Raw genomic sequence first — 13,246 nt, forward strand, 5'->3', positions numbered from 1 at the left:
ATTATTCCCTACATTATTTGATTGATCAAAATAGAATAAGCTTGACTTCAAAATCAAGAACAGTCAACTCAATGCAAGAACTAAACTGGAAATATTCACTATTGCTGTTTTCTCTCATAAAACCAAAGATTTTAAGTAACAGGTTCTTTCCAATCTCTATCTCTCACTGCCCATTTCAACATTCTCACAACTTCCTGAATGTTTCCTCGAATCTTTTTACCTCAAAGATGGTTATCAAGTATTCAGTTGAGGTAACTGTCATTTTCTGACTGCCAATTATAATTTTCTCCTGCCTCTGTCTCTAAGAGATACACATTTACAATGTCAAGGACAAAGTGAGGATAGCAGTGAATTTAAATTATAAAATAGGTTTTCGGAACAAGGGTCCAGACCCAAAACGTCAGCCTTCCTGCTCCTCTGATGCTACTTGGCCTGCTGTGTTCATTCAGCTCTACACCTTGTTATCTCAGATTCTCCAGCATCGGCAGTTCCTACTATCTCTGAATTTAAATTATGATTGCTTTTGCCATCATAAAGCCCAAGACAGTCAGGTATAATTTAATTTACTCCTTTCCCTTTTAACTCCATCACTCATTGAGGTAAGCCAAAGAGCGAAGATCTCCCATTCCAAATCCCAGATTATAATTTTTAAAATAAATTGACAGCAAAAACTTTTAAGCTGAAATCATCGGTAGTGATTATTAACCAATTGTTCAGGACACAGAGTATGCTATGCCACTCCATTTAAAAATATATGCCCTCCAGAAATTAAGGAAACAGAATAGGTAGGTTATATATTACAAGTTCAGTAAATTCAGTGCTGTTAAAAATCTGTTCATCATTTTACAACTTCAAATAGCATACACTTCAGTGAGCTGGGCTTCTTATAGGCAAAGCTAGAAATGTGAAAGCCAAGATCAAGGGTCAGAGGTAGGCTGGCTAGCATACCTGGAATTTCTGCTTTTCCTTTGGTTGTCAAACTATTTCTGACTTAGAATCCCAAAGCCACATCCTTAAACATTACATGTTTCTTCCTTTAATTTAGTACTAATTTTAAACTTCTCCTGTTAGCTACAGGAAGTTTAAGCAAACAAAACAAAGCGCACAAAGAAATTCAGGATCCTGCCAAAACTGCAGACAAGGCAGGAAGATCCATTACTTAAACTATGGTAAATGCAGAAAGCTGTTACTTCAACCAATGAGGCTAACCAGGAAAAACCCGTGAATTAATGGAGATTTCCAAGATAATAAAATGTGAGGCTGGATGAACACAGCAGGCCAAGCAGCATCTCAGGAGCACAAAAGCTGACGTTTCGGGCCTAGACCCTTCATCAGAGAGGGGGATGGGGAGAGGGAACTGGAATAAATAGGGAGAGGGGGGGAGGCGGACCGAAGATGGAGAGTAAAGAAGATAGGTGGAGAGAGTGTAGGTGGGGAGGTAGGGAGGGGATAGGTCGGTCCAGGGAAGACGGACAGGTCAAGGAGGTGGGATGAGGTTAGTAGGTAGCTGGGGGTGCGGCTTGGGGTGGGAGGAAGGGATGGGTGGCAGAGACAGGTTGGACTGGTTTTGGGATGCAGTGGGTGGGGGGGAAGAGCTGGGCTGGTTGTGTGGTGCAGTGGGGGGAGGGGACGAACTGGGCTGGTTTAGGGATGCAGTAGGGGAAGGGGAGATTTTGAAACTGGTGAAGTCCACATTGATACCATATGGCTGCAGGGTTCCCAGGCGGAATATGAGTTGCTGTTCCTGCAACCTTCGGGTGGCATCATTGTGGCACTGCAGGAGGCCCATGATGGACATGTCATCTAGAGAATGGGAGGGGGAGTGGAAATGGTTTGCGACTGGGAGGTGCAGTTGTTTGTTGCGAACTGAGCGGAGGTGTTCTGCAAAGCGGTCCCCAAGCCTCCCTTGGTTTCCCCAATGTAGAGGAAGCCGCACCGGGTACAGTGGATGCAGTATACCACATTGGCAGATGTGCAGATGAACCTCTGCTTAATGTGGAATGTCATCTTGGGGCCTGGGATGGGGGTGAGGGAGGAGGTGTGGGGACAGGTGTAGCATTTCCTGCGGTTGCAGGGGAAGGTGCCGGGTGTGGTGGGGTTGGAGGGCAGTGTGGAGCGAACAAGGGAGTCACGGAGAGAGTGGTCTCTCCGGAAAGCTGACAGGGGAGGAGATGGAAAAATGTCTTGGGTGGTGGGGTCGGATTGTAAATGGCGGAAGTGTCGGAGGATAATGCGTTGTATCCGGAGGTTGGTAGGGTGGTGTGTGAGAACGAGGGGGATCCTCTTGGGGCGGTTGTGGCGGGGGCGGGGTGTGAGGGATGTATTGCGGGAAATACGGGAGACGCGGTCAAGGGCGTTCTCGATCACTGTGGGGGGAAAGTTGCGGTCCTTAAAGAACTTGGACATCTGGGATGTGCGGGAGTGGAATGTCTTATCGTGGGAGCAGATGCGGCGGAGGCGGAGGAATTGGGAATAGGGGATGGAATTTGTGCAGGAGGGTGGGTGGGAGGAGGTGTATTCTAGGTAGCTGTGGGAGTCAGTGGCCTTGAAATGGACATCAGTTACAAGCTGGTTGCCTGAGATGGAGACTGAGAGGTCCAGGAAGGTGAGTGATGTGCTGGAGATGGCCCAGGTGAACTGAAGGTTGGGGTGGAAGGTGTTGGTGAAGTGGATGAACTGTTCGAGCTCCTCTGGGGAGCAAGAGGCGGCGCCGATACAGTCATCAATGTACCGGACGAAGAGGTGGGGTTTGGGGCCTGTGTGGAGATTGTTGTTTTAAATCACTCACAATGGGAATCATCTACGGATATCCGGTAAAGGAATGATCTTATAAAGCTGCAAAGAGTGGGATTCATTCAGTAAAGCCATTAAGAGACCAGGGGTCATTTATCAGGGCTGTGCAAGATTCATCTAGAGAAACTATCAAAAAGGCAGGAGCTCTCCATTTTACCCCGAAAGTTTAGAATTTTCTATTTAACTGCAGAAAGTCTATGCTACAGATTTAAAAACAAGGAAAATAAGCAAGCACATTTGGAATACATAAAGCATTTTATCATGGACTTTACGTGGATTTTAATAAGCATTTTCCCATCATACAAAATGCCATCAAGTCATACAATGCACAACACCACTTTAAAGTATCTTTGAAGGCCAAAGTGAAGCAATATTTGATGATCAGATGTACAACAGCAAAATTCAAAATATACCATACAATCAAATGTATAACTCACAATTGATACACCACTTTCCTTTGAACTATCCTTTATATTTGATCCTTAGATGCCAGCGTTTTATTTTGGTTTGAAGAACCAAATCAAATAAACTGATTTAAATAATTATTTGTGTGATGAAAGGATTCTGTGCCACATATGCAGAACAGTTTTGTTTTAATTTGTTCACAGAAGGTGGCTGTCGCTGGCTCGGCCAGCATTTATTGTACATCCTCAATTGCCCAGAGGACAGTTAAGCGTCAACCACTATTGTGGGCCAGACCAGGTTAGGATGGCAGTTTCCTTCCTTAAAGGATATTAGTGAACTGAATGGGTTTTTCCTGACAGTTAACAACAGTTTCATGGCCATCACTAGATTCTTAATTCCAAGCTTTCTTTAAATTCAAACTTTACTGCCATAGTGGGATTTGAACCAGGGGCCCTTAGAACATTAACTGGGTTCTGGATTAATAGTCAAGCCAAAATACCACGAGACCAATGCCTCCCCCAAACAAAACTTTAATTGAATGGGTACAGTAATTTGAGATGTAATAGTGGAAAGAGATTTTCTCAATCATTGCCTTTAGTAAAATATTTACTCTACCAACAGTGCACTCATAGATGTCCAAGTCCATCGCTGTGGGTAAGGAGTTGGAAAATCTACTATCTACAATCTATCCATTCACTTTAAATTAGGCTCTCGTTCACCCCAGTGTTCTCTCATTTTCTTTCCAGCTGCAGGAACCTCTGAAGCATGTGTGTCACAGCAGCTTCCAAAGCCATGCAGCTTAAAGAGAATATTGGCTCACAGCACTTCTGACACACTGCAGGAATTTGAGTCTTGTCCCCAACAGTTATCTTACCTGATGATGCAGCATGTTTTATGTTATTCCATGTAACATGAGAAACTGGACGTGGTTATCACAGGTAGTGAAGAATCCAACACATACTTCGTACAGTAAAATATCATACACAACGATTGCGTCTCTCAGACACAGTAAAGTCAGGCCTAACATTAAACTATTAAATTATGCAAAGGAGCACTGGGCACCATGCTTCTAGGAGCATGTCATGTTTCAAATGATCTGAGTTAAGATAGAATTGAGAACCATTACACCCTCAGTTCACTTGCTATGATACAATAACAATACCATTAGCATAGCTCAGGAAGGTATACTCACATACCTAACTTGAGCACAAAAAGAAGTCATAATAGTAATTACAGAAACATACATTACAGATGACACACTTTGGCCCTTCAAGTCAAAACTGTCAAAATAATACTGGTCCCACTTTCCAGCACTAGGCCTACAGCCTTGAACCTTAAGACATATTAAGTGCTCGTCCAAGTTCTTTTGAAAAGGTTGTGAGGTTAGCTGCTGCAACAACCCTCCCAAGCAATGCATTCCAGAAAATCACCACCTTTTGGATGAAAATATTTTTCCTCAAATCCTCTCTACTCCTCCTGTCTTCCAGCTTAAAACTGTGCCTTCTTATTGACCTTTCATTTAAGAGGTACAACTATTTCTATCCACCCTGGCCATTTCCTCAATCTTATACGTCTCTGTCAGGTTCGCTCTCATTCTCTGCCCTGAAGAAAACAAGCTGAGTTTATCCACACTCTTCTCGTAATTAAACTACTCCGGCCAAGGCAACATCCAAGTAAATCTCCTCTGTACCCCCTCCAGTGAAAACATATCCTTTCCTATAGTGTGGTGACCAGAACTGCACACAGTATTCCAGTGTGGTCTAACGAAAGCTCTTTATAGCTCCAACATAATCTCCCCGTTCTTATAATCTGTGCCATAACTGACAAAGGTAAGTGTCCTGTATGCCTTCTTAACTACCCAAATCAGTCTGTCCTGCCACCTCCAGGGAACAAGCACCCCAAGATCCCCCTGTTCCTCTGAGCTTCCTAGTGTCCTACCATTCATTGAGTACTCCTTTGTCTTTTTAGTTACTTCAAAATGCATCAGCTCACGTTTATCAGGTTTAAATTCTATTAGCCGCTGATCTGCCATCCAACCAATCCATCTATGTGTTTCTTCCTCACTGTTACCTACCAGTCAGGTACAGCTCTGCACTTCTGAAGGAGCCCTGATCAGAATCTCCCATCAGAGATGTGGAGCTCTTTCTTGCACTAAGAAAGGAACAGAGTGGCAATGTGCATATGACTGTTACTCCTCAAAAAATCCTGTCCTATGTTCTCCAACTTGATATCATTACAAGATAAATATCTTCTAAATTGATTTTGCTTTCCAGCTAAAAGTATTTCCTAAATGATCTACCATATACTCAAAATCAGATTTGCTCCCACCCTTCCAAACCCTGCCGGATTTCTTCCCATTCAAACCAATCTCTCCCCCTAGGTCAGCCCTGTGAACCTCTGCTGCATTCCTTCTACAGCAAGTACATCCTTTCTTGGTCAGGAAGGCTAAACTGCTTACTCCAGGTGTGATCTCACCAAGGCCCAGTATAACTGCAGTAGGGTGTCCCTACATTAAGACTCAAATTCACTTGCAATGAAAGCAAATATGCCATTTGCCTTCCTAATTGCTTGTTGCATCGGATTGTCTACTTTCATTGACAGGTGTGCAAGGCCTCACAGATTCCTTTGTGCATCCACACTTCTCAATACATCACCATTTAAGTAATACACTGCTTTTTATTGCTTTTCCACGCTGTAGTATATAATTTAACATGAAGTCACATTGTAATGCATTAGTCACGTGTTTGCCCAGTCTGTCAACTTGTCTAAAGTTGTAACAAATACTAGCAAATACAAAAATCTCCAGCCACTCTTCCACCGATCGATGCAGATTACACTTCAAATGGAGAGGTGCAGAAATGTGGCGTCTGAATACTTTATCTGTGTTCATGGTATAGGCTACAAAGAAACATTTAGGAAGTACTAAACACAAGCATATAAACATTGGAGTAAGGGATTAGAATGAGAGAAGTTTGAATGAGCTTCTTAAGGTCTTTGTTGCTTTCTCTCCTCAAACTAACCGTTAGTGCTTGTTTCTAGTTTAATTCTAGCTTCTAGCTCTTTATTGATTTTAAAGTCGAGCTCGTTACAGTTTAATAATCCCAAACTCTAATTCCTCATTTTCCCCAAATCTAGTCAGTCACAAGGACCTGGTTTTCACATTCACAACGCTGCCTACCTCCAACTCCTCTGCTGCCAAATCTGTAATCCATATCTTTATTACTGAGGATGGGTTTCTACAACACTCTCCTTGCCAATCATTCCACCCACTATAAACTAAAATTACCAAGAACTGCGTTCTCACTACAGGCCCGCATCCCTATCGCCCTTGTCCTTATTAGGCTTCAAAAGGTCCCCCCGGGACAGGAAATTGCAAGTAATACTTTCTATAACATCTTCAACTCCCGTGGTATACTGGTTTGCTCTTATCCAGAGCTTTTGGCTATATGCCACTGGGTACATCCTCCACTCCCCCAACACTGGCTTCTTCTGTTCTTTCTGGAGTAAAGCGTTAACCACACCAATTCTCTGACAAGAACTACCGTCACCATGATGACAGATCACATGGGAAGAAACTATTAGCAAAGTCTTATTCTCCCATGCATTTACAAATGGATCATGAGGAGCAGGTGTAAGCCATTCAGCTGCTTTGCATCTGTTGTGCTTTTTAATAAGCGATTGCAACCTCAACATAACTTCCCAACCTGGCACTGATACCCTTCGGCTCCCTCATTAGTCAAAAATCTACCTCCAACTACCTTAAAAGGATTCAATAACCCTACTTATACCAGTCTCTGGGGAAGAGAATTCCAAAGACTTACAACCCTTTACAATAAACAACAACATTCTATTGGCTTTCCTAATCAATTGCCGTAACTGCATATCATCATTTTATGATTCATGTATCAGGAGACAACAATCCCTCAGTCCCTCTCTGTTCTGCCGTCTTATGTGTGTAATTTATACTTTATGCAATAAATGATAACAGTTTGCAACTTGTGTTCAGTCTTGATATGACTCGAGCTGCTAGAAGCTCCTAAGGATATTCTGACAGGAGGCGAGCAGCAAGCAACAACAAAAGGGCTGGAGAAGCCGACCAGAACCAATGAGCAGCAGGCAAAGGACTTAAAGCCCAGCCCAACACCTGAACCACAAGAGGGAAAATGGTCAAGAAAGCAGCGGGCACAGACAGCACCACAGGAGATTTGGACAACAATACCCATGAATTCTGCTCCACCTCCGAAAATTCAATGAGTACCAGCCATGCCAAGCAAAGGTACAATGGGCACAGGCCTTTTCAAGCTACTCACTTTACAAGGGGCAGAAATGAAAGCACATTTGACAGCAACAGGGGAAGCACTTGGAAATGGCAGCTTAATATGACATAACTTATTCTTCTTGTGTTCTGGAGTATCCACCACGTAATTCACTTTAGTGACCTCAATTGCCTCGTATGCACCCATGAATCATGCTTGCAGAGATCGTCTTGTAAAGGTAAATAACATAACACTGTCCCCCTGTTTGAAATGTTCTGACCCAGCATGCATGGTAGCCACACTTTAATCTTTCCCTGTGAAGTTTTTAAATGTCCCTTTGCAATTCTTCCTGCTCCTTTATTTAAATGATTCAGGCAGGGGATGTGGGCTTCACCAGTTGCCAGCATTTATTGTGAAGGTGGTGAACTGCTTTCTTGAACCACTGCCATCTGTTTGATATAGGCATACTCACTGTACTGTTAGGGAGGGAGTTCCAGGATTTTCACCCAGCTACGCTGAAAGAATAGCAATATGATTCCAAGCCTGGACAGTGAGTGGCTTGGAGGGAAACTAACAGGTGATCATGTTCTCCTGCATCTACTGCCCTTGTCCTTCTAGATTACATCAGTTGTGGGTTTGGAAGCTGCTCTAAGGATCCCTGGTGAATTTCTGCAGTGCATCTTGTAAATAGCACACACTGCTGATACTGAGCATTGCTGGTTGGTGGAGTGAATGCTCATGACTGTGATGTCAAACAAGTGCATTGCTTTGTCCTAGATGGTGTCAAATTTTGAATGCTGACAGAGTTGCATCCATCCATGCAAGTGGAGAGTATTTCATCACACTGCTTGCCTTGTTGATGGTGAGCAGGCTTTGGAGATTCAGGGAGAGAGATACTTACTGAAGGATTCCTAGCTTCTAACCCACTCTTATAGCCACAGTATTTACAGGACAAATCCAGTTGAGTTCTGGTACATGGTAACCCAGGATGTTAATAACCGGCAATTCAGCAACAGTCATGCCATTGAAAGTCAAGGGGCAATAGTTAGATTTTCTCTTGTTGGTCATTGTCTGGTGCAGCGTGAATGTTATTTGCCACTTTTCAGGCCAAGTCTGGATATCATCCAGGTTTGGCAGCATCTAGACACTGTTTCTATATCAGTCATCACAAATGGAGGTGAATCATCAGCAAATATCCCCACTTCTCACCTTTACAATAGTTTGAAGGTCTTTGATGAAGCAGTTGTGTCTCTCTCTAGAAACATGGTCACATAAGCCAGTATTAGGGATTCATCTGTCCATAATAAAACTTTTCTCTAATTAATTCTAATGGACCTTTCAATTCCTAATCATGAGTTAATTCAGTTGAACTAAATTCAATAGATTCATGTGATATCTCTTGCAGCAATTAACACAAAATACAAACCTTTGTCCCAATCCTGAGAATATTTATGACAATGTGCTTTAATCATTGACTTGAGAGTCCGATGGTAGCTTTATAAAACTCTCAGTGGATTTTTTGATGATTATCCAATCAGTGATACGCACATCCCACATTCGAAATAAAATTGGCATCTTGGTTTGACTAACCGTCTTTCTATACATTGTTCCTAATGAGTAAGAAAATTGACTTAATTTTTCCACCACTATTTCAGCTTTTTTTAATTCATTTAATGGAATGTGGGCATCACTGGCCAGGCAGCATTCGTTATCCATCCTGAATTGCCCAGAGGGCAGTTAAGAGTCAACCACATTGTTGTGGGTCTGGAGTCACATGTAGGCCAGACCAGGTAAGGATGGCAATTTCCTTTCCAAAAGGATATTAGTGAACCAGATGGGTTTTTCCTCTGACAATCAACAATGGATGCATGATCACCGTTAGATTCTTAATTCCAGATATTTATTTAATTCAAATTGTATCATCTGCCATGGTGGGATTTGAACTTGAATCCCCAGAACATTATCTGGGTCTCTGGATTAACAGTCCAACAATAATACCACAAGGCCATCCCCTCCCCATGCAATTGCCCTCAAAGGAAAGGCTTCTGGAAAATGATAATGGCACCAATAATTGTAGGGATAAACAAATGTCCCAATTTCATTTTCAGTAATGGTTCTACACAGTTTACTGACGCTTGATTGAATGGTTTTTCCAAAATTACTATGGTTATTAAAGGTGCCAATTTAAATAGAACGTAGAACAGTACAGCACAGTACAGGCCCTTCGGCCCATGATGTTGTGCTGGCCTATTATCCTACTCTAAAATCAAACTACCCTGCATGCCTTTTATTTTACTATCATCCATGTGCCTATCCAAGAGTCGCTTAAATGTCCCTAATTTATCTGACAATGTCACCAAACTAACTAACTAATTTCATTGTATGTTGAGGTTTTCTTCATTACCTGACATCAATGGTATGTCTTACAGATCCACCTGAAGTCCTTAGGAAATCTTGGCCAGTAAAAATGCAATGTTTATCAGTCCTCAATTTTTCTGCACTCCTACATGCCCTGACATGGGAATTTCACACACTGCCAACAACATCTTCTTGTGGAATCTGGCCACTACCACGATCTGACAAACAAACATCCACTCTTCATTGCAGGTCTACACAAGTTCTTTCATTGCTTAAAGTACAGTTCCAGATCAGCCTTCAGATCTTTGCCCTCCTACAGAATTCTGAATGACCAGATCAGGGAGAAATTAGCGATCTGCACAGCACTTCAATCAGTCCACCATGGACTTTGGGAGGTGAGAACGGTGGTGTTGGAAATATATTCAGTTAAAGAGAAATATTTTCAGTTTAATGTTTCAGCCAATAATATAGTCTCAAAATTATTTTAGTTAATAAAAACTGAAACTAAAAATACTTTGGGGAAAATGTAGGCATCGAGTTTAATGAATATGTAGATGAGCCTCTGAGGTAAACTGTGCTACACCAATTATCGCAGCAGTATTCTGCTCAAAGGTTGGAACCCACAAGCACACAGCATGCTGCTCTGTGACTTTACCATTGCACACAGTCTGTTTAAAAGTAATCTGGAAGTCCAGTCTGAACTTGTATGAAGAACTGAAGAACCTATACTAGAACAATACCATTTTATCCCTGTTACTGGTTAGTCTTTGATATATAGGATAATGTTCTAGGCCATTAAATAGAGGACTTTGAAACAGAATAAATTGTAAATGCCTCTTCATTACAGATTTGTTACAATTTGTTAGCAATCTGTTGAAATATAGAAATTTTTCTTCATATTTTACGCCATTAGAAAAGCCATAATTTTAAAAAAATTTTGCATGATGTTGAAAGAATGGCCCTTAAGTGTTTTTCATTAGTTTTGAAAAAGGCCTTTATTATCTTACAGTTGTCACCAGTTGTTCTTTATTTCTAATAACTTCCATGAAGGTTCATCCAATAATTATTCTATGTTGTGTGACTGAGCCACACTAATTTCTATGATTTTACAGTCCTACACTAGATTCTGCAAATGAACTGACCATAGCTGGTGGGACTAGTGAGCTGGATTGGGGGAGGTGCAAGACAGTGTGAAGCCACACATGTAATGGTATTAGCATACAATGTCAAGGAAGGACACATAGCTGGCGAAAGGTAATAACTTAAGACGATGCAGAACCTAGAGTTCTCCCATGAGTGCAGTCATCTTGTCCCATTCTGTTGTCTTGTTTTGTTTTGTTTACACAGAAATTCAATGCTTTTCACATAACACAGTTGGTATTGTAATCCCATATATATTTAAGTAAACATAGCTTGATAGTGCTGGAGAACAGCCGCAGGCACGTGCGTCTGTATGACAGAAGGGAGGGCAATGGGCACCCAGTATATCTGAGGGCTCGCTGTAATAAAAAAACAAACATGAGGTATTACACTGCAAAATTGTATCACAATATTCCATTGTGTCACAGGAAAGTGTTCCCCAAACTTAAGGTAAGAGCACTAGAGACAGAGTGATGGTAATGTTGAGTGGTGTTAAGTTACTCCCCCTTATATTCCGTGTCCAGTATTGTTTCTCTAATAAAACTAACAAAGTGTAACATATAAAGTGCAATTCACCTATTAAAAGCAACCGTTCAAGTTGAATTTCTCCTTCCTCACCATGGTTCGAACTCGAATATCAACATTCTCAGGTTAACCTGTTATCAAACAACACACTAGATAATTTGGATTGAGTATCTCATTTAGAGAATGTGAACAGAAATACAGTCTGGCCAAACATGCAAGCTTGATCCACTTTTGCTTCACAAATCCTTAACCTGTAAAAAGGATAACAAAGATGGAGGGGAGCAGAAAGAAGAAAAAATGTAAAGGTGGCGGCTACTTTCATGACACTGAAAACAGGCAGATTTTGACGTCAGAAACCTGCATACAATCTACTGCTGGAATTTTTCCTGGGTTCCTCGATGTAGTTCCTGAATAGCAAAACGGCCCCTTATTTGGCTTGACCCGAGGAAGTCAATTGAAAAAAAGTTAATTTTAAATGATTCCACCATACATTGTGTAACAAGAAACATTGGGCTTTGGACTTTAGAGAAATAACTTTTCTATAGCTCAGTTACACCAAAGAACATTAGGTAATGGAAATTGTACACCAATGTAAAATATCACTAGATTTGCCATTCCTTCATATGACCTCAGTTCTGAGTTTTACACAGTATATAATGCTGTAAATTGAGTTTCAGTACCAATAAAATGAAAAAGAAATAGGTTTCAATTTTAGCAGCTGCAGTTTTAACCTAGTGTCAAATTCTTTGCTGCTGAGAAACATACCTTTTACGTTATTTTTAAGTAATAGATCATTTTTTTCTATAGACACCTTATGCATGCTTTATTATTTGATAAATAATTAAATCACTAAAATGAACTCTTCATGTGGAAACAGAATAAGATTGAATCTTTAATCTGGCTCAACTACTAAGGCGATTCAAGTTCTATAACAATGTGCTTCTAAGAACTGATTAGATACACCAGGTCATGCTAACTAAATTAATTCATGCTGTTATACAAGACTTTATGTACAATGTCCTGCAAATTTTATAGTGAGTATATTTCAAACCTTTCTTGCATTAACAACTTAAACTGTGCGTGTTGTTCATTCGTAAACTTCATTTTTATTTTGAACTTCTTTTTTCTAAAGGCATTGAACGCTGTTGGATTATAATCCCTTCGACGCTAGTTGCTTTCCTAAATATTCATTATCCACGTGTGAATCTTGACTGTGAATGTCAGCAAGACATTCAGTTCTGGGCATTCGCACAGCAGCATCCAAGCCTTCTATGATTTTTTGATTCCTGTCTTTAAATAACAGCACTGCATGAGCCGTCCTCTAACATTAATTAGAACCCCTGCCTGTTTCCAAATTCAAGAACGATGTGAAAGCTCATATATTTTTTAATTGCCAAATATATCAAAACAAATAATATAAATGATATGACAAAGTGAAAATTTACTGCTCAAATTTGTTTGTTTGAATTATAAGTTAAGAGGAGGATTTTCTAACTCCCAGAAATTCAAGGCTATATTAGATACTCTGAGGTTTCTTGTAGAATAATAGAAAGCTATAGGCCATCAGCAGCGGCAGAATTTTACTTAAGCACAATCAACGACCCCTTGGTCCACCAGACTTCCCATTCCCAACATTATCATCAAGCCAGGCCACCACTCGCTCCACCGTCAATGCTCAGTAGTAGTAGTCTGCTGTATCTACAGAAATTCAGCAGCGATCCTCAGAAGGTTCTCTGGATCAGTTCCAGAGATGAAAGGCATGTTTTATG

General features: G+C 41.0%; 1 protein-coding gene across 3 annotated transcripts in view; it reads right to left on the bottom strand.

Moving 5' to 3' along the window:
• Nucleotides 1–13,246, bottom strand: part of rasgrf2b (Ras protein-specific guanine nucleotide-releasing factor 2b) — a 250,703-nt gene that overhangs the window by 214,398 nt on the left and 23,059 nt on the right. The window lies entirely within an intron of this gene.

This window comes from Stegostoma tigrinum, chromosome 3 (assembly GCF_030684315.1).
Source record: "Stegostoma tigrinum isolate sSteTig4 chromosome 3, sSteTig4.hap1, whole genome shotgun sequence".
NCBI lineage: Eukaryota > Metazoa > Chordata > Chondrichthyes > Orectolobiformes > Stegostomatidae > Stegostoma > Stegostoma tigrinum.